Below are 21,835 nucleotides of genomic sequence, written 5' to 3'. Positions count from 1 at the left end.
TCCACCCATATTGTGCTGTTTATTCAATACAAATATACACACTGTTTTCATTTCTAAACATGGTCATCTCATTTGTGAAAATGGCTTACTTAATCTTGTTTGCAGGCTTTTTCTCTTCAGTTAATTCTGTCAAATCGTGACTATGTCACTGCATTTACTTTCAGTGAAAAAAGTGTGCTGTGCACTATGAGTTTTATCCTTGCACATAATTGAAATACAAATATTTTTGGAGAGGTTTTATGTTCATAGCTGAAATCATTTCTAAAACTTTTAAAAAGTTTAGAATGTTTGCTCTGATTAACTGACCTTAATGATGAAAAATAACTGATACACCCTTGATTTGAAAATTAATATTAATTAAATGTCAATGATTAAAGATCTTTAATATTGACTAAAGATCAATGAGGACTTCCCTGGTGGCTCAGGAAAGATGGTAAAGGATCTGCCTGCAATGCCAGAGACCCAGGTTGGATCCCTGAATTGGAAAGATCTCCTGTAGAAGGGAATGACAACCCACTCAAGTATTCTTGCCTGAAGAATCCTGTGAATAGAGGAGCCTGGCCAGTTACTGTCCATGGGGTCTCAAAGAGTGGGGCAGGTCTGAGCCACTAATGCTTTCACTTGAAAAAATCAGTGAAGACAACTGAAATGCTACTTTGGCAATAATTCAGTAAAGTTTTTATGAGTCAAAAGCGATTTTAATAATGGCCTTGAAGTAAATAAAGGAATGAATTCATTGTGAGCACACTGCATAGAAAACTTCTTGATACAACATAGTTTCCTGAAAAAGGACTAAGGCTATTGCTGTGGAGTAGACTGATGAGGAGAAGGAAATGGCAACCCACTCCAGTATTCTTGCCTGGAAAATTCCATGAACAGAGGAGGCTATTCTAATACCAAGAATTAAACAAGACTTGTTTAATATACATTGTACTATACAACTGTTAGTCTATCTTCAGTTACACAAAAAGTAAATGATGACCCTTAGGGTTGTAAAAACATAGTTAAAATGATAGCTAACTCAAATAAATTTTCCAAAGCAGAACCAACATTTTCATACAATGAAATAGCCAGTAAATCTCAAAATGTGGATCCCGGCATGACTTCAGGATCACTTGGGAATTTATTAGAAATATAAATTCTAGAGCCAAACCTCGACCCTAATGAATCAGAAACTGAGGGGAGAGCCCAAGTTTTAAAATGTAAAAATCAGTGTTTTTTTCCCTAAGTTCTTCAAGCTAGTCTGATAGGTGTCAAAATCTGAGAACCACAGAATTAGATAAGATATTGAAAGTTTTTTTTTTAAGATATTGAAAGTTTAAACAATTCAAGCCTCTTGGAATTAAGAAATAACCATAGTGTCTAAAAGGAAACAAAGACTACAGAAACAGATTTCTCTGAATGAATACTGTGAAACTCCTCTGTGTGAAGAAGATACTGTGCTAGATGCTTGAGGATTATTAGTGAACACAGCGGTAGAAATACAGCTCTCACTGAGTTTTCATTTTAATGGAATTAATGCTGCTCTAAAAATATTCTGGCTAGATTTTTTCTTTTATTCTGTGAGCAAGACTTTTGTTAAATAATTTAGAAAATGGAAAAGGAGAAATCAAAAGGAAGACTACTGTAAAGATAAAAGCAATAATAGTAAAAGTGTTAGAAAATGGGGAGGAAAAGGTAAAGAAACCACAAAATAGTAAATGTGGAACATCCCATAAAGATTAGAAGTGATGGAGGAGTTATAACATGTAGAAAACATGTTAAATGTGTACATATAATATATCACTATCAGATTTGAAAATCATGATGTGGATGATTTCTAGGAAAATAAAAAACTACTTAAAAATCTAGTGGTATTCTACTATTAACATAAAAATGTTTTCCAAAGTTATCCGGGTAATTACTTCCCCCAGCAAAGGATCCAGTTCTAGGTAGTACTGGTGAAATGTTTTATCCTTAAGAGAAATAAGTAAAACCACATATAGAACATAAAGAAAATATAGAAAGCTACCCATTTCATCTTTTTTACTTTAAAAAAATTTTAATTGAAAGAGAATTGCTTTGCAGAATTTTTTTTTCTGTCAATCATCAACATGAATCAGCCATAGCAGATTATACATATGTCCCCTTCCTCTTGAACCTCCCTCCCATCTCCCTCCCCATCCCATCTCCCATTTCATTTTACTAAGCAAATAAAATCAGCCTACTAAATCCTTGGGAAAAAAGCATGAAAATTATATACCCACTCTCACTTATGATTATGCATATATATAATGTATTAGCACATAGATTTAGTAGTGTATTAAAAGAATAATTTACCGTGGCCTGAAAGGGTCTGTTCTTTGACTATAAGTATGACAGTTTGTGTTACTTTTCACAAATATTCATTCTCCGTTCCCCACACTGTTGAAGGAGTTTATCTCTATACCTCATTGATGCTGTGCTTGACCATGTGACTTGCTTTGGCCAGTGGAATCTGAATGGTTGTCAGATTTGCCATTTTCAAGCACAAGCATTAAGAACAGTTGCATGATTCACTCAGTCTCTCTGTATTACCCCCTCTGCTATGATTACTGTCGCTCCTTCAGCCTGGACGCAGGGAGAAAACAGTGGAGTCAACCTGCAGGCTGTAACAGAGCTTGCAATCCACTGCCTTAACATAACATGTGGTTTGGTTTTTTATTTTTGGTTACTGCAGCAGAAACTAATAAAGATGCTTCAGTATCAAGGAATGTATTGGTATCACATTGTATCAATAGGTAAAATAAGAAAATCCTGTATAATTTTATTCATTGTGTTTACAAAAGTCATTTGGGAAAATTCTGTACTTAATTCTTAAATATTTTCCCAAAAGCATAACTTAGAAGGCTAATTCCTTCGTATGTTAGGATGTCTATCTCAAACCAACACCCATTTTAACCTTATTTAAAAGTAAAATACTGTTATTCCCTTTAAAAGTAGGATACATAGGGAATTCTGTTCTCACCAATTTTACATTGAAATGTCCTGCAAATTCAAGAGAATGTAATAGGAATGTAGTGGGTGAGAGAAAGTATTATTAACAGATGATATGCTAGTTTAACTTGGAAGTTGAAATGACTTACTGAAGATGGTTAATGATGCCCTTTGGGAGAACACGCCCTTGCTGTTATTTATTAAGTGACTCTGGGCAAAACTGATCCTCTCCTTACTTCACTATCTTCACTTAAAAACTTGAGAGAAAGATATTAGGTCTTAATATCAGAATTCGGGTAAAGGGTTTTGTTGACTGTGATACTCCATCTTTAGTTAATATTAGGTTCATTTTTATAGTCTGTCTTATTTCTGAAGACCCGCATTTGGAGATAACCATGTTTCTTCCTCAGAAATGTGCATGACACAACTGTGGCTGTGAAACTTTCCCAGACACAGGCTTCTTGTGAAGGAAGAACCATCAAAAGTAATAACAAATGAAGGTTAATGCTGTCATATTTGCAGTTAAGACTGGCATTCTGCACAATATAATGGACTTTCAGTATGTATGATTTCTGATAGAGAAATTCATAAAGAAATGGACGTTGTAAAATCAAGATGATTCCTTCTTGTTCTTGTGGAATAATAGTGGTTAGGTATTGGTAAAAGATGCTATCAATGTTTATTCATCCCCTTCCTGCCTCCCTTATCTTTTTCTTTCTGTACTTTTATTTCTCACTTATTTGTTCCCATTATGGAAATTTCTTATAAAAATAATTTTAAATATTCTGGGTTTATGGGTCTATCAACTTCCACATGCTTACATTGTATTCCTTGGTAATGAGTCAGATATTTAGAGTCCTACTTCTTGAAGTAGACATTTGGTGATTGATCATGTGAAAAGAGAAACAGGCTTATCAAAGCAACACCCAGCTAGATGAAATCATCCTGCCTCTCATTCAGGTCTGTAGGGCACCACTGAGTTTATAAGTTAACATGAGATAAGATATCTTGTGTAAAGAAATCCTAATGTTGCTCCTTTAGCCATAGATATCAGTGTATAAATTAGGATACTATGTTGCTCTTTTAGAACTTTAAATAAACTGAACTTGATACTTTAAAATTCAGACTTGACTTTAGGCATTTTACTGACTTGTGATTATTTCCAAGAAATGATTATTTCCAAGTAGCATAGTAATTCTCTACAAATCTAGGGGAAAAAATCTACTTTTGAAATTTCACATAATATTCCTCAAAAATGTTTTGAGACCTGTAGCCATTAGTTTTATGATGAGCTTATTTAGGGAAATGATTTCTTGCTTTTTTGAAGCTTATGAATTCAAATTCTTCATAAGATTTACTATTTTATTATTTGATATACTTTCTTCAGCATGGTCATTGTCTCATTCATCTTTGTAATCCTAGTACTGGCCCTGTGTCTGCTATATACTAGGTGCTTTGGAAATATTTTTTTGAACTGCTATTATGTTCTTTATTGGAAACTCAAAATGGGATGCTTTGGGAAGTTTCTTTATACTGTTATGTCTTATTTCCCCAAAAGAGCACCTACATTTTTCAGCTAAAAGAAATCTCATTTAAGCACAAAACATGACATTCAGATATACCTTAGCTTTGGCAGGATTTGAGTACAATTGGAATACAGTAAAACTAGAGAATAGAGGAGTTAAGGTACTTCATGTACCTTATCATGTAATTGGTGTTATGAACTAAATGTGTTCCCCCTGAAATCATATGTTGAAGCACTAACACCCATTGTGAGTGTTAGGTGGTGAGGCCTTCGGGAGGTAATTAGGTATAGATGAGGTCATGATGGTGGAGCCCCCATAATGGGATTTGTGCACGTAAAAGAATATGAAGAGACACCAGAGCCTCTTCTCTCTGCCATATAGGGACACAGGAAGAAGACAACCTTCTGTGAACATGGAAGAGAGCCCTCACCAAGAACCAAACCTGCTGGTGCCTTGATCTTGGACTTCCAGCCTCCAGAACTGTGAGAAATTCATGTCTATTGTTTAAACCACCCAGTCTGTGGTATTTTATTCTATAAGCCTGAGTTATATGTGGGTATTATTTTCATGTTCTGGGAGCTTGATATAAACTATTAATAAGACAGTCACTGACATTGTAGGTAATATCCTGAGTTCAGTTCAGTTCAGTCGCTCAGTCGTGTCCGACTCTTTGCGACGCCATGAATGACAGCACGCCAGGCCTCCCTGTCCATCACCAACTCCTGGAGTTCACTCAGACTCACGTCCATCGAGTCAGTGATGCCATCCAGCCATCTCATCCTCGGTCGTCCCCTTCTCCTCCTGCCCCCAATCCCTCCCAGCATCAAAGTCTTTTCCAGTGAGTCAACTCTTCCCATGAGGTGGCCAAAGTACTGGAGTTTCAGCTTTAGCATCATTCCCTTCAAAGAAATCCCAGGGCTGATCTCCTTCACAATAGACTGGTTGGATCTCCTTGCAGTCCAACAGACTCTCAAGAGTCTTCTCCAACACCACAGTTCAAAAGCAACAATTCTTGGGTGCTCAGCCTTCTTCACAGTCTAACTCTCACATCCATACATGACCCTTGGAAAAACCATAGCCTTGACTAGATGGACCTTTGTTGGCAAAGTAATGTCTCTGCTTTTGAATATGCTATCTAGGTTGGTCATAACTTTTCTTCCAAGGAGTAAGCGTCTTTTAATTTCTTGGCTGCAATCACCATCTGCCGTGATTTTGGAGCCCCCCAAAATAAAGTCTGACACTGTTTCCACTGTTTCCCATCTATTTCCCATGAAGTGATGGGACCAGATGCCATGATCTTCATTTTCTGAATGTTGAGCTTTAAGCCAACGTGTATATATTTATTTACCTGTCTACTCAACTGCATCATAGTGTAACATTTTTGAAAGTATTTTATATATAAATATTTTCTCTGACAGAACGTTACCTTGGTTTACAAACTTAAATTCAAATTTATCTTTAAAAATGTCGAAACAGTCTCTTTATAGACTGTTTCAAAGCATAATATCTTAGGGAAACAGAGGAAATTATTTTAAAGGGAAAAGGATTAGCCTTCAAAAGAAGAAAGGCCTAGGTTGGTTTGTTTTTTTCCACGGAATCTACTTGACTGAAAAAAATGGGAAATGCCACCTGAAAATGTGGGAGAACTGAACATAATAAATCTTGGGAATATTGGACCACAAGAAAGGGGTCCTTTCAAGGCATCATAAAAATTGTTGCCAGGTGAAACTGAACAAATCTTGGCAACAACAACCCAGAGAGAACCAACCCCTTTAGAGAGTATGTAAGTAAAGAATTATTTTGTATACACAAGCTATCCACCATTTAAAAATTCTTAAAACCCCTGATTACTCGTTAAATATTAATATATGTATTTCAGAATTGGTAATATTATCAGGTAAGTTTTAGCTTTATATTTTTATGCTTTGGTTGGAATGAAAAGATTTAGGAATACCAAATCAGAGTCCTTCAAATAAAGCTCCACACAGTTTAAAGCCATCTTGTGTTTGGTTTGAGGTCTTTCCGTCTCTTTTGCAGTCTGTTGATAATAGTTCCACAGGCTTGCATTCTTTGTACGGATGGCATATTATTCTCAGTGCCTTCAGTGCAAGCATCAATAAGCTTTAGAAAAGTGTTATTTCTCTCCAAGGCCGCTGTTGATGCCACTGCATTAAAAAATGCTTAAGAATCTTGTCTTTCTGTTACCTTCTTACCTCCTTAACCTTTTTTACTTTCTTCTTTGCTATAGAAATTCATAGGTTTGTAAAGTTATTAATCCAAGTAAACTTGGAAGGATTTATTGGAGGGGAGGTCTGGATTCCTGACAGATAGATGTTAGCTTTGAACAAAGACTAAATCCTGAATGTTGTTAATTTAGATTAAAAAAGAAAAAATGATCTATAGAATTTAGAGTTCAAAGTGAAAGTGAAAGTCACTCAGTCCTGTCCGACTCTTTTGTGACCCCATGGACTATACAGTCCATGGAATTCTCCAGGTCAGAATACTGGAGTGGGTAGCCTATCCCTTCTCCAGGGGATCTTCCCAACCCAGGGATCAAACCCAGGTCTTCCACATTGCAGGAGGATTCTTTACGAGATGAGCCACAAAAGCCTTCACAATAAACTGGAACATTTTTTTTGACACACTGATAAAAAATTATTTACTGAGTTCTTTCGTTTGTTCTACAAGTATTTGCTCCCAAATCGAAGGTGTTTTCTTTTGAAACTGTGTAGGTAGTCCTTGTGATTACTGCCAGAAATATTCTTTTTTTGTTATTTTTAAATTTCAATTCTTAGAAATGCCTCTTTTCCTCCATTACATTTTTTCTATTTTTAAAATGTCTTTGTGAATGACTTTAGATGTGTATTACAAATTGGACTTCAGAGGTCTGGGCTGGCGTACCTGAATGAAAGTCCTGACTGCTTCTTCCAGTGTATCAAGTTTAGTTAATAGCCATGAAAACTTCAGACTGCTCTTCATTTTAAATTTTCCTAAATGAGTTGCTTTTCAGCGGTACTAGCTAATCCCTTGCAATCCAAAGTCATCAAAAAAATCATAAGATAATGCTTTTTGTATAATACAGAAATAATTTACAGCATTAGTCAAACAGTTTCAAAGGTGTCATTATTCCATAATTACCCCACCCCGGGGCCATTATTGTACTACATAATGTGACTAATGCTCTGTCATTTTTTTCTGCAGAAACCACAGCCGCAAATTGAAGAGTAACACATTCTGGCCTTTGGTTTTCTCAGTCAGCCTGAAAAAATTGGTTGTCTTTTTCAACTTTAGCAGCTTAATATCTCACTTTAGGTTTTTTTTTTTTTTTTTTAGTTCATAAATATGTGATGATAACAGTGGAGATAACATTTCCACTGCTATCTGAGGGTAATAGAAGAGTTATATTCCTAAATGCTGTTTGGTTCCAAACCTCATTTCTTTGTTACCTTTTAGCTATGAGATCTAGGGCCAGTGTAAAGTTTGGGATTAATGTACGTTAGTGGTGATTTTTTTAAGAACTCTGTCCAAATTTAGAAATTCAAATCTTCACATTTATTTTAGCTGTTTCCTATGGGCTTGTTTTTTTTTTTTTTTTTAAACTGAGAAAGTAATGTCATCAGTAATTTTCTTAATAACCATGCCCCCAGGTGACTCACACCTTTGTTTATTCTTCAGTGTGGCTACATATACCTTTTAGCATATATGGCCTTATTATTCTCTTTCCCTAGAATAACCTTTTTCTAGTCCCATGTGTTCATTGTCAACACTTAAGTACAGGTCAGATGGCACTTCCTCCATGATACCTTTCTAGATTCTCCACAAAAAAACAGTAAATCTCTTTTTTCTTCTGAAATCATATGGTATATACTTTTAACTTCTCGTGCTTAATAATTAGGAAAAGTACACCTAATTAATAAAATGTACACCTTTAATTCTCCAGAGTTCAGGGATCCTGTCTTACTCATTCTGGAGTCCTAAGCTATCACTATATATTTGTTAAAATAAATGAACTATGTATATAGCAAAACAATGTTAATTTCATGGGTAAAAGGATAAATTTAGCTCAGTTGACTCATTAAAAAAATGAAATCGTGTTTTGCAAATATACTGTGATTAAAAATATCAATAATTATAAGTAAAATTGTATACATTTTAGAGGATTTCCTAGCATGATAGTTGGAAGTTGAGAAGACAAAAACAACCAAGGAAATCCTTGTAAACCAAGAATCACATTGAGCATAAGTGTTGCAGGAGCTGTTAAAAATGAACAAGGTAAAATACTGCTAAGGTTTTTTTTTCCCCACTTTTTTTTTTAACAGCTTTGTTGCTTTTGGTCAAGTTAAAGATTTTTAAAAGGTATATTTTGATGAAATAAGTAACCTATTTGGTGACGTTAAATAAAGGGCTACACCAGTAAAATTTAAATAAAGTGAATTACCCATGCATTCTGGAACCTTTGCATACCACTGTGATCTATGACCTGAGCCTCCTAACCTGGGAATGGAGAGCACATGAGACCATCAATTGCCTATAGGCACCTGCAGATTCTCACTCAACCCAAGATCTGCCTCAAAAACAGATCAAAGAATTATGTAATTGATAGACATCATTATTGGCAACTCACAGCCATCGATTTAATTCAAGACACCCTAGCTGTTCCCTTCTCTTTCCTTCTCTAATAATAATCTTCCTAGTTATTCATCCTTCAAGACCCAAATCAATGCCATTTCTTGGGAAGGCTTTGCCTTGTGCAATAAATTACTTTCTCCTTTGAGCTGTTAAAGCACTTGTCCCTATATCTATTATAGAATGCACCACAATTCTTACACCTCCTCATGAACTGCCTAGATAGAGACTAAGTACAAGAGATTATAGTACAGGTTAAGCCACTAGCACAGTTTCTGTCATTTCTGAAGACCTGTATAAGAAAAGATTTTCCCCTTTCAGTATAATCATACCACTTCATTTTATGATCAACATTCTATCCTTTGTTTTAAGGCTGCTCTCACTTTCATTTCTGTGGAACCTGCAAAGGAGAGCTGTGGAAGCTCACATTATCAAGGGCATCCAAAATTCCATCCATCCACAGTCTATTTCTCATCTTCTGTACCTTATAGCAGGCCTGCAATCTCTTAACATATTATATAGGTTCTAGCGTGTTCACTAAATAATTTTGTATTTTGTTTTCAGTTTTCAGCGTCTTCTCAGTTGTATAATTTGATGGTTTAGTAATTTCTTATTCTTCTACATCTGAAGTAAGCCATTGAGTGCCCTTCCAGTATTCCCACAGTGCATTTCTTGTGCTTTACTGCACTCATCAGCTTTCACAAACTATTTAAGCTTCACTTGGTCATCATTTAAAGATTTATTGCTGAAGCAGAATGCTTACACCCTGCCTGCTACCTACAACAACCACTAATATTTTTTGCTCCAAGAAATAAATACAAAGACTTAACTTTTAAATAAAACTCCTTAACAAGTATTCTGGTAAGAATAATAAACACAAAATAAGATTGAAAATGGATAAATTGTAACTGGAGAGCACAGTGAAAAATGAGGACATCTTTGTGGAAACCACTATTAGTGACCCAGGGAAGATCACATGCAGTGTAAATAATAAACAGTGTAGCAAAATACTATACAAAGAAGATGTTCATGACTCAGATCACCACGATGGTGTGATCACTCACGTAGAGCCACACATCCTGGAATGCAAAGTCAAATGGGCCTTAGGAAGCATCACTATGAACAAAGCTAGTGGAGGTGATGGAACTCCAGTTGAGCTATTTCAAATCCAAAAGGATGATGCTGTGAAAGTGCTGCATGCAATATGCCAGCAAATTTGGAAAACTCAGCAGTGGCCACAGGACTGGAAAAGGTCAGTTTTCATTCCAATCCCAAAGAAAGGCAATGCCAAAGAATGCTCAAACTGTTCCACAGTTGCACTTATCTCGCACACTAGTAAAGTAATGCTCAAAATTCTCCAAACCAGGCTTCAATAGTACATGAACTGTGAACTTCCAGATGTTCAAACTGGATTTAGAAAAGGCAGAAGAATCAGAGATCAAATTTCCAGTATGTGCTGGATCATCAAAAAAGCAAGAGTTCCAGAAAAACATCTGCTTTATTGACTATGCCAAAGCCTTTGATTGTGTGGATCACAACAAACTGTGGAAAAATCCTCAAGAGATGGGAATACCAGACCACCTTACCTGCCTCCTGAGAAATCAGGAGGTTAAGAAGGAATAGTTAGAACTGGACATGGAACAAGAGACTGGTTCCAAATCAGGAAAGGAGTACATCAAGGCTGTATATTGTCACCTGCTTATTTAACTTCTGTGTGGAGTACATCATGAGAAACACTGGGCTGGATGAAGCACAAGCTGGAATCAAGATTGCTGGGAGAAATATCAATAACCTCAGATATGCAGATGACACTATCCTCATGGCAGAAAGTAAAGAAACTAAAGAGCCTCTTGATGAAAGTGAAAGAGGAGAGTGAAAAAATTGGCTTAAAACTCAGCATTCAGAAAACTAAGATCATGGCATCTGGTCCCATCACTTCATGGAACATAGATGGGGAAACAATGGAAACAATGAGAGGCTTTATTTTGGGGGGCTCCAAAATCACTGCAGATGGTGACTGCTGCCATGAAATTAAAAGATGTTTGCTCCTTGGAAGAAAAGTTATGACCAACTTAGACAGCATATTAAAAAGTTGCATATTAAATGTTACTTTGTGCCAACAAAGGTCCATCTAGTCAAAGCTATGGTTTTTCCAGTAGTCATGAATGGATGTGAGAATTGGACTATAAAGAAAGCTGAGCTCCAAAGAACTGATGCTTTTGAACTGTGGTGTTGGAGAAGACTCTTGAGAGTCCCTTGGACTGCAAGGAGATCCAACCAGTCCATTCTAACGGAGATCAGTCCTGGGCGTTCTTTGGAAGGACTGATGCTAAAGCTGAAACTCCAATACTTTGGCCACCTCATGGGAAGACCCTGATGCTGGGAAAGATTGAAGGTGGGAGGAGAAGGGAACAACAGAGGATGAGATGGTTGGATGATATCACCAACTCAATAGACGTGAGTTTGAGCAAGCTCTGGGAGTTGGTGATGGATAGGAAAGCCTGATGTGATGCAGTCCATGGGATCACAAAGAGTTGGACACGACTGAGCGACTGAACTGAACTGTGGCAAAATATAACTTAAGTGACAGTAGGTAAAACTTCACGAGGTGAAATCAGCCAGAGACTATAAATCAACAGGAGAATGAAAGCTTGGTAATACTTAAACAATATGGGATTTCATAGAAATAGTGGTCAAAAGGGAAAATGACCAAGCTATAATTGATAAAATTTAATATGGACAAATCCAGGAATCAGATCTTCATTTAATTTATATAGAAAAGTGATAGCAATAGATCATTTCAGAAAAATTGAAATGAAAAAAGACAAAAGTGAAAATGGCTCAATTGCATTGTGTAGAGAATTGATCTGTTGGCTAAATTAGCTTAATAAATTTGCTCTGGCATATTTTTTCATCAAAATCAGCACACTTCTGACTGAAATATTTGTACTTACACAGGGTTGAAACATCCCCAGTGTCAGAATAGCTGGGTCAAATGCTCTGTGCACACTTCATGCTGGGAGTCCCTCTTCTCTTGAAATTACTGATGTTTCACTTAGAAGTCTGTGTATAGGGCCATGCATCACTAACTGGTAATAAAATATTAAAATATGTTTATGAGCTTGCATTTCTTTAGGAAATGAGATTATTTTTAAAGATACTGTTTTTAGGAATTTTCTGATTTGCCCATCACTTAAATGAATATTTGAGATATTTTAAAGCATAAGGTGTTAGGGAGAAAATGCTTGGGAAACTAAACCGACTTTGTTGAACAGACATTATTAACTTAGCGGCGTTATTTCTGAGTAGTTGTTCCCAGTCTCTTTGCAGTATGGAATCTTTTATCATGATGTGTGTTTTTATGGGGACTCCTGCCATCTTGCTTTCATACTTACAGTAAATCATTATAAAGACAAAGAGAGGAATCTTAGGCTTGCAGAGAGGGTAGTAAATGGGTATGAAAAACCGAGGATGAACTTTAGAAATGCCAGTGTTGAGTGAGGGCCTGATTTGGTAGCAGTGATAGGGAAACTACCATGTAGCTCACTGGGGGGGCCATATGACTTGTAAGGTTTGTAAGGTGATTAGCACACTTCTGGGACAATTATTTGTAATAAGACTCTGGAAAAACCTTTGAAGCTTTTCTTAAATATTTCCTAGGGATAGCAAGCATTTAATGGAAATAGTATATACCAGAGATTAGTTATCAACTAATTTCACTTGTTATTCAGTCTAGTTTTGGTTTGGTGTCCCCTGTTTGAACAGGGTTGCTATCCAGAAGCAGGCACTAAATGATTGAGTAAGAATTAGTTTCTTGGGTTGTTGAATATATCAGAAAGTCCCAGCATATGAATGGGGAGATTAAAGAGTGAATACACTAAATCTGTCAGTTCCCTTGCTTAGTTGTGTCCAACTCTTTGTGACCCCATAGACTGCAGCATGCCAGGATTCCCCGTCCATCACCAACTCCTGAAGCTTGCTCAAACTCATGTCCATCAAGTCAGTGATGGCATCCAACCATCTCATCCTCTGTCATCCCCTTCTGTTTCGTATATTTGTAAGGCCTGTGGCTCAGATCATGAACCCCTTATTGCCAAATTCAGACTGAAATTGAAGAAAGTAGGGAAAACCACTAGACCATTCAGGTATGACCTGAATCAAATCCCTTATGATTATACAGTAGAAGAGAGAAATAGATTTAAGGGACTAGATCTGATAGATAGAGTGCCTGATGAACTATGGACGGAGGTTCGTGACATTGTACAGGAGACAGGGATCAAGACCATCCCCATGGAAAAGAAATGCAAAAAAGCAAAATGGCTGTCTGAGGAGGCCTTACAAATAGCTGTGAAAAGAGAAGCAAAAGCAAAGGAGAAAAGGAAAGATATAAGCATCTGAATGCAGAGTTCCAAAGAATAGCAAGAAGAGATAAGAAAGCCTTCCTCAGCGATCAGTGCAAAGAAATAGAGGAAAACAACAGAATGGGAAAGACTAGAGATCTCTTCAAGAAAATTAGAGATACCAAGGGAACATTTCATGCAAAGATGGGCTCGATAAAGGACAGAAATGCTATGGACCTAACAGAAGCAGAGAATATTAAGAAGAGGTGGCAAGAATACACAGAACTGTACAAAAAAGATCTCCACGACCAAGATAATCCCGATGGTGTGATCACTAATCTAGAGCCAGACATCCTGGAATGTGAAGTCAAATGGGCCTTAGAAAACATCACTACTGGAGCCAATTATACAGAGTGAAGTAAGCCAGAAAGAAAAACACCAATACAGTATACTAACACATATATATGGAATTTAGGAAGATGACAATGACGATCCTGTATGCAAGACAGGAAAAAAGACACAGATGTGTATAACGGACTTTTGGACTCAGAGGGAGAGGGAGAGGGAGAGGGAGAGGGTGGGATGATTTGGGAGAATGGCATTCTAACATGTATACTATCATGTAAGAACTGAATCGCCAGTCTATGTCTGACGCAGGATACAGCATGCTTGGGGCTGGTGCATGGGGATGACCCAGAGAGATGTTATGGGGAGGGAGGTGGGAGGGGGGTTCATGTTTGGGAATGCATGTAAGAGTTAAAGATTTTAAAATTTAAAAAATAAAAAACTAAAAAAAAAAAACAAACACTACGAACAAAGCTAGTGGAGGTGATGGAATTCCAGTTGAGCTCTTTCAAATCCTGAAAGATGATGCTGTGAAAGTGCTGCACTCAATATGCCAGCAAATTTGGAAAACTCAGCAGTGGCCACAGGACTGGAAAAGGTCAGTTTTCATTCCAATCCCAAACAAAGGCAGTGCCAAAGAATGCTCAAACTACTGCACAATTGCACTCATCTCACATGCTAGTAAAGTAATGCTCAAAATTCTCCAAGCCAGGCTTCAGCAATACGTGAACCGTGAACTTCCAGATATTCAAGCTGGTTTTAGAAAAGGCAGAGGAACCAGAGATCAAATTACCAACATCTGCTGGATCATTGAAAAAGCAAGAGAGTTCCAGAAAAACTATTTCTGCTTTATTGACTATGCCAAAGCCTTTGACTGTGTGGATCACAATAAACTGGAAAATTCTGAGAGAGATGGGAATACCAGACCACCTAACCTGCCTGTTGAGAAACCTATATGCAGGTTAGGAAGCAACAGTTAGAACTGGACATGGAACAACAGACTGGTTCCAAATAGGAAAAGGAGATCGTCAAGGCTGTATATTGTCACCCTGCTTATTTAACTTCTATGCAGAGTACATCATGAAAAAAGCTGTGCTGGAAGAAACACCAGCTGGAATCAAGATTGCCGGGAGAAATATCAATAACCTCAGATATGCAGATGACACCACCCTTATGGCAGAAAGTGAAGAGAAGCTAAAAAGCCTCTTGATGAAAGTGAAAGAGGAGAGCGAAAAAGTTGGCTTAAAGCTCAACATTCAGAAAACGAAGATCATGGCATCTGGTCCCATCACTTCATGGGAAATAGATGGGAAACAGTGGAAACAGTGTTAAACTTCATTTTGGGGGGTTCCAAAATCACTGCAGATGGTGATTGCAGCCATGAAATTAAAAGACAGTTACTCCTTGGAAGAAAAGTTATGACCAACCTAGGTAGCATATTCAAAAGCAGAGACATTACTTTGCCAACAAAGGTCCATCTAGTCAAGGTTATGGTTTTTCCTGTGGTCATGTATGGATGTGAGAGTTGGACTGTGAAGAAAGCTGAGCACCCAAGAATTGATGCTTTTGAACTGTGGTGTTGGAGAAGACTCTTGAGAGTCCCTTGGACTGCAAGGAGATCCAACCAGTCCATTGTGAAGGAGATCAGTCCTGGGATTTCTTTGGAGGGAATGATGCTGAAGCTGAAACTCCAGTACTTTGGCCACCTCATGGGAAGAGTTGACTCATTGGAAAAGACTCTGATGCTGGGAAGGATTCAGGGCAGGAGGAGAAGGGGATGACAGAGGATGAGGTAGCTGGATGGCATCACTGACTCAATGGACGTGAGTCTGAGTGAACTCCAGAAGTTGGTGATGGACAGGGAGGCCTGGCGTGCTGTGATTTTTGGGGTCCCAAAGAGTCGGACACGACGAGCGACTAAACTGAACTGAACTGAAGGCCTGGGCATAATTTATAGAATTTGCATTTAGCTATATATTTATCCAAGGGAGATTTGTTAACATATTCCAAAAATATTTATTTATATATATACACACATTTATACATATTATGTATGTTTGTGTGTGTGTGTGTTTATCCACCTAGTGTTAATGAGTTGTTCCCTAATTACTATATGGTTGCTTTCATATATGTCTGTATAAAATTCAGAATAAACTGAAAAAGAAATACATTTAAGCTTTACTTTTGGACAGAATTATTCTAATGACTTATTAAGCTAAGGAATTGAGTTTTCCTATATATTTACCTTATCATTTTTTCAACTACGAATAACCATTACTGTGTTAATAGAAATCGTCTTAATAGAAATCACAGTTTTAACTGGGTAAGAGAAAATGAATGTGGGAACTTCCCTTTTGGTAAACAGCCATTCTGGTTTAACTGCTTGTAAATAGCACCAGGGACTAATAACTGAGTAAGAGTTAGTTTCTTGAGTTGTTGAATATATCAGAAAGCTCCTGAAAGACCTAAGAACCTCGGCTTCTAAGAATAAAAGAAAAAAACAAAAACTCATGCTTCATGTAAAAGCTCCTGGGTGAACAGATCAGGAACATAAGCTATCAGTAATACTAGCTTAACTATCTAAAGGACTTAGAAAAAGCAGCCTAGGATGGACAATCCAAAAAGGCTGCTGAAGCATCCAATGTGTCAGGTAAAGAGACAGTATCTGAAGGTAACACAGCAGGTCTTCCCACCCAGCAGATCCCAAAGACAGTTTCTTATGAATCTTGATCTTCTCTGTTTGACAGAAGCATGCTTGCCTTTTCATCTCAGATCCTAATCCTCATTGTTGTGCATGCAAATAATCTGTTTTATATTGTTTAAAAAATCAGAAAAATCAGCTTATTTAGCATTAGGTCTAGAAATTTTACATATTGAAGGTGGGGAGAATATTAAGTTGTATACATAATATATTAAATGGCTGACTTAAATATATTAAATAATCTTATATATGATGTTATATCAACATTATTCTTTGTCAAAAAAGCAAGAAGAGCAATGTAAGCTTTAGTGCTGCTCCCCATTCATATCTCACTGGTAAAAGTGTAAAATGGTCAAATACTTTGAAGAACAGTTTGACAATATTAAATATGACCATGTGTGTATGTGTGCTAAGTCGCATCAGTCATGTTTGATTCTTTGCAACCCCATGGACTGTGTCTCATCAGGTGCCTCTGTCCATGGGATTGTCCAGGCAAGAATACTGAAACAGATTGCCATTTCCTCCTCCAGAGGATCTTTCAGACCCTGGGATCAAACCCATGTCTTGCATCTCCTGCATTGGCAGGTGGATCCTTTAGTACTAGCACCACCTGGGAAGCCCTAAATATGACTGTTCAGTTCAGTTCAGTTCAGTCTCTCAGTTGTGTCCAACTCTTTGCAACCTCATGGACTGCACCACACCAGGCTTTCCTGTCCATCACCAACTCCAGGAGTTTACTCAAACTCATGTCCATCGAATTGGTGATGCCATCCAACCATCTCATCCTCTGTTGTTCCCTTTTCCTGCCTTCAGTCTTTCCCAGCATCAGGGTCTTTTCCAGTGAGTCAGTTCTTCACATGAGGTGGTCCAGGTATTGGAGTTTCAGCTTCAGCATCAGTCCTTCCAATGACCGTAAAAATATATATAAATGTCATGACATGAGGAGCTCATAAGAAAAACACCATTTCCAGGAAGCCTTCCCTGAATCCCCTGTCTGGGCTGATTAGGTAAATTATTTATGATTAAAGAAGAGCTTATATTTAAAAATAGGAAGGCATTTTGAGGATTTAATACCTTTACATGATAATTATGTCATGAAGTTAGAGGAAAGCGGCATTAAATGAGAAAGTGAATAGAAGGCAATTTCAGCATATAGAGGTAGCATCTCAGTTAGAAGAGGAAGATTTTAAAAAAGCCTGCATCAGTCCAGAAATTATAATTACAGCAAGTATTTCATCACAAATTTAAAATTTAATGGATTTACATTATTTCACTTTTAAACTATAATATACAGTATGCATTATACCAATTATTTTTGTCCCGTATTTATTTTGGTTATGATAAAATGGGAACAGAATAAATAATCAACTAAACTTTGAGGCAGAAATATTAATTACTCTTCTTTATGTTAAAAATTTGCTATCCAAAGGAAAAAAACAAGCATGTGGCTGGTTTCTTCTAAGCACAAGTTTAATGTAAAGAATATTGTATTATTGGCTGTTTAAGCTAGGCCTCCCTCTAGCTGCATCGATAAAGAGATTAGTGAAAGAGTATGGGACAGGAAGTGACAGTCTCTAAAATCCAGCTACCTATTCTCAAGTGCATGTTATATTATTTGAGGATATGATTTTTCTATCAATTGGATGGTAATACCATTCATCTTGGCACAAAATAAACAAAATTTTGCATTGTATCAAGATACCAATAGATGATTTAAACTTATAGTTAATGTTACCAAGTTTATCTCCATATAAAAGCTTACTAATGACCTCTCCCCCACTTTTCTGAACCAGAGTATTATAATGTATTAAAAGGGAATGTAGAGGAGCCATACTTCAAACATTTATAAGAAGCATACCTATGTAATTATGTAACAACTCATCACTAAATGGATTACTTTTTCTTCACTTTCACCCTTATCTAATTTGTTTCCAAAATGTTTACTGAAATCTCTTCATGATGCATATCTTTCTTCCTTATTAGACTGTAGGCTGTCGAAGCTGTCAACTTAATTTAAGGGAATGATCCTGACTCAGATTCCTATAGAAGAGTTTCATAGAGGGGCAGCTGTGGGAAAACATAATCCCAGCTCTTCCTCCTCCTGCACTTTCAGAATCTGTTACTTCACACATACTGAGTCCTCCATTAAAAGCAAGGGTTATAAAGCCATGGTTGAAAAACAAAACATCATGCTAGGTTTTGTTCAGGATTTATTTTGGAATTTTCTTTGAAGTTTTAATTGAAAGATGTTTAGAGACATGGCTAAGGGAGGATATGTAAATACTGTCTTCTACTGCTCCTGTGGTAGTAAATGATGTGCGCCCATTAGATGCTGCTGCTTAACATCATTCATGATGTTCCCCCAGGAGTCCAGAGATTTGGAGACATTGCACTGCACCTTGCTCTTGGTATCCCTAAGGAAGAATCCTTTGGTGGAGGTTCCAGTCCCCACAGATTGGCAGAATGTCTAGTCTGGTGTCTGATAGCTCCTTCTGTGCACTTTTTGAAGTTTCTGGGCATTTAACAGATACATAAGGGAAGACATCTGCTTCTCTCTGAAGAGCTCAGATTCCATTCTGATGAGTATTATGCATTAAGGAATGACAAGTTGAATTACCTTCATTTTTGGTTGGCTTGGCAATTAAAATTCACAGTGCATCCCGTCATAATTACCCAGGTGAGAAACTCTTCACAAAATGAACCAAATTCTTTCAACCCCTAAAATCTTTATCCCAAATTCAACTTATTTTAGGGTTATTTTGCTTTTGAGAATGAACAAAATTTCTAATGTGTTGGTAGTTAAAAATTAAGTGTGGTAGCTGTCTGTAGTGCTTATATCTTTCTGCATATTTTATATTATTTATTAGTTACACAAATCAGATATTGAGCTTGCTCCCCAGTCAGAGACCTGGGCTATGCTCCTTGTTTATACTGTACCACATTCTTACCCAGTGTTGTCAGCAGTAAGTTTGTGTTCAAGTTCACTAACTCTCAAACAGAAACTTGAACAGATTTTAATGCAGGGAGTGGTACGTTATACCCTTTCCCTCTTTTCATGAGAGAAAGATGCTATGCAGGAGTCCAGAAATGAGACGTTACATGGTCTATAGCAAGTGCCTGCCAGCCACAGAAATAATCAGCTCACCTTTTGCAGTGTGACTGTGTTGTGAGAAGGGTAAAATTTAAGAAGACCTAGAAATATTATTCTTCTGGGAATTAAGAGCATGGGAGCTTATGAGAACAGGGAAGGTGAAAAACCCAGTGCATAGATGGTTGAAAAAGAAAATAACAAGAGGGAATATTAGACCAATGATTGGAGGGTCTTAAGTCAGCAGCCTGCTGGGATACCTCACAGCCTAGGAAATATTAATTTGACAGCATAAACAGATAAATTTTTATATATTTGCTCAAATAAGCAAAGTGAAATATCTCATTTTTGCTTCCCTTGCCTGCAGAGTAATATCCTAATCTTCAGTTTTCAGTTGTCCCTAGCTTATCTTTCTGGATGCTAGGTTTTCTTTCATATAATGCAACTTCTTCAAATGGCTCTGGGTTATAAACCGCTTCTTTAAATACCTTCTCTACTGTTTTCTATAATGTACTAAACGACCCAGGACATATATCCCATTTCTACATTATTGTAACAAAGAATCATGGCTTTGTAGCTTCTGTTCTTTATTCCTTTAGGTTGTCTCTATAGTGAAAAGTGATGGTTATGGGGGTTCCTGTTCTAATTACAAGAATAATCTAGGCTACTACAGCCCCAGTCAACCCTTCAGAAGCCTAAATAATGCATTTATGTAAGAAACAGCTCATTAACCATAAACGTTAAAAGTATAAAGTACACTGTGTATTATGTATAAAAAAAAAGTATTAACATTTACATTCACAAGTTGGTGATGGACAGGGAGGCCTGGCGTGTTGCGATTCATGGGGTCGCAAAGAGTTGGACACAACTGAGCGACTGAACTGAACTGACCTAAAGATTATAGAGTTCTCTGGGAAATGTGTGCTCAAGTGAGTATCTGCTACTGTACCTGCCAACCTATTTACTTATAAATCTTAAGTGAATGTCTGTGAGATCAGTACTTCATTGGATCCATGCTTTATATACACAGTAAGTCTTAAAGAAGAGTTTCCCAGGTGGTACTAGTGGTAAAGCATCTGCCTGCCAATGCACAAGATGCAGGAGACATGGATTCGATCCCTGAGTCATAAAGATGCCCTGGAGAAGGAAATGACACCCCTCACCAGGATTCTTGCCTGGAAAAGTCCATGGACAGAGGAGCCTGGCAGGCCACAGACCATGGGGCCACAAAGAGTCAGACACAACTGAGTGATTGGGCACAGAGCACAAGTCCTAAGGGGAGCTTACTAGTCAATTTAGTCTATTGAATAAATAATATGTATTTAAGAGTTTCAAAAAATACTTTGAGATGTATTTTATTTTTCTTTATTTTTCATAGTTTTTCTAGGGAGTTTTCTCTTTTGTCCCCTATAATAAAAATCATGTAGACAAAGTATCTATTCAAATTAGCAACTTTAGCCCCTTTTTCTAAGATAACACCAAATTAAATGGAAAATTCTGCCTCTTGATCCGTTGCCTATTTTTTTGCTTCATGGTCAGAATGCCCTGCAGTAGCACAACACAAAGAAAAAAAGAAAAACTTTGAAGGGATCTGAGCCTAGAAAGATTTTAGGTAGCACTTATCAAACAGCTACAAAAATATGTAACACCTTGTAGAATTTTTATATGAAAAAGAAAACCAACAGGATGAAAGGATTCTAATGCTAACTTTTGAACTAACATGAAATAAATTCAGTTTCATGGAATTACAAACCATTTCCACAGTTAAATAGATTACACTTAATTTTGGTTCACATTCTCCCCATCTAGTCTGGAAAAGCTTTGAAGGGAGGAACCCTACTTTATAAAAGATAAAGATACCAAATAATGAAATTAATTTATATATGTGGCAAATGGAAATCTGTCACATTATAATTATGCATCCTACAGTGTATCTTAAAGCAAGCAAGCAAAACAACACATACATGAGTTAATTCTACTCAGAAATAGCAATTTTATTTCACCAAAACAACAGGCTAAAGTCAGTTTTCCCCTGAGCCCTTTAGGAAAAAATAGAGTATTTATTCCACTATGAAAGTTACAAAACATTTACTAAAGTCCCCGTAAGACTAGTGGCTGAAAAATCTGGCTGTCTTCATGTATGCAAAAACCCTTGGTTTTCCTGAAAGTCACTACATGTCTCTGATAACAATTACGGCAATAGATATTAAGATTTTATTGGGCATGCTTTGAAGTAAATAGGTATTCTGAGCCA

General features: G+C 37.0%; 1 protein-coding gene and 1 long non-coding RNA gene across 5 annotated transcripts in view; one reads left to right on the top strand and one right to left on the bottom strand.

Moving 5' to 3' along the window:
• The window catches only part of STARD13 (StAR related lipid transfer domain containing 13), a 573,794-nt gene that overhangs the window by 401,853 nt on the left and 150,106 nt on the right, over nucleotides 1-21,835 (bottom strand). Inside the window, exon 1 of one of the 4 annotated variants that reach the window (XM_060394450.1) lies at nucleotides 12,062-12,191. The exons of the other annotated variants lie outside the window; for them this stretch is intronic. The gene's annotated coding sequence lies outside the window, so the exon portion shown is untranslated. Of the gene's footprint in view, nucleotides 1-12,061; nucleotides 12,192-21,835 lie in introns of those variants that run through there. 4 annotated transcript variants of the gene reach the window in all.
• Nucleotides 1-21,835, top strand: part of LOC132657298 (uncharacterized) — a 50,092-nt gene that overhangs the window by 1,546 nt on the left and 26,711 nt on the right. Inside the window, exon 2 of the long non-coding RNA XR_009595230.1 lies at nucleotides 4,863-4,963. This is a non-coding gene — a long non-coding RNA (uncharacterized LOC132657298). The remainder of the gene's footprint in view (nucleotides 1-4,862; nucleotides 4,964-21,835) is intronic.

The sequence above is a fragment of the Ovis aries genome, chromosome 10, assembly GCF_016772045.2.
Source record: "Ovis aries strain OAR_USU_Benz2616 breed Rambouillet chromosome 10, ARS-UI_Ramb_v3.0, whole genome shotgun sequence".
NCBI classification, from domain to species: Eukaryota; Metazoa; Chordata; class Mammalia; order Artiodactyla; family Bovidae; genus Ovis; species Ovis aries.
Note: the sequence above shows the minus strand (reverse complement) of the source record. Positions and strands in the feature narration are given on the sequence as shown.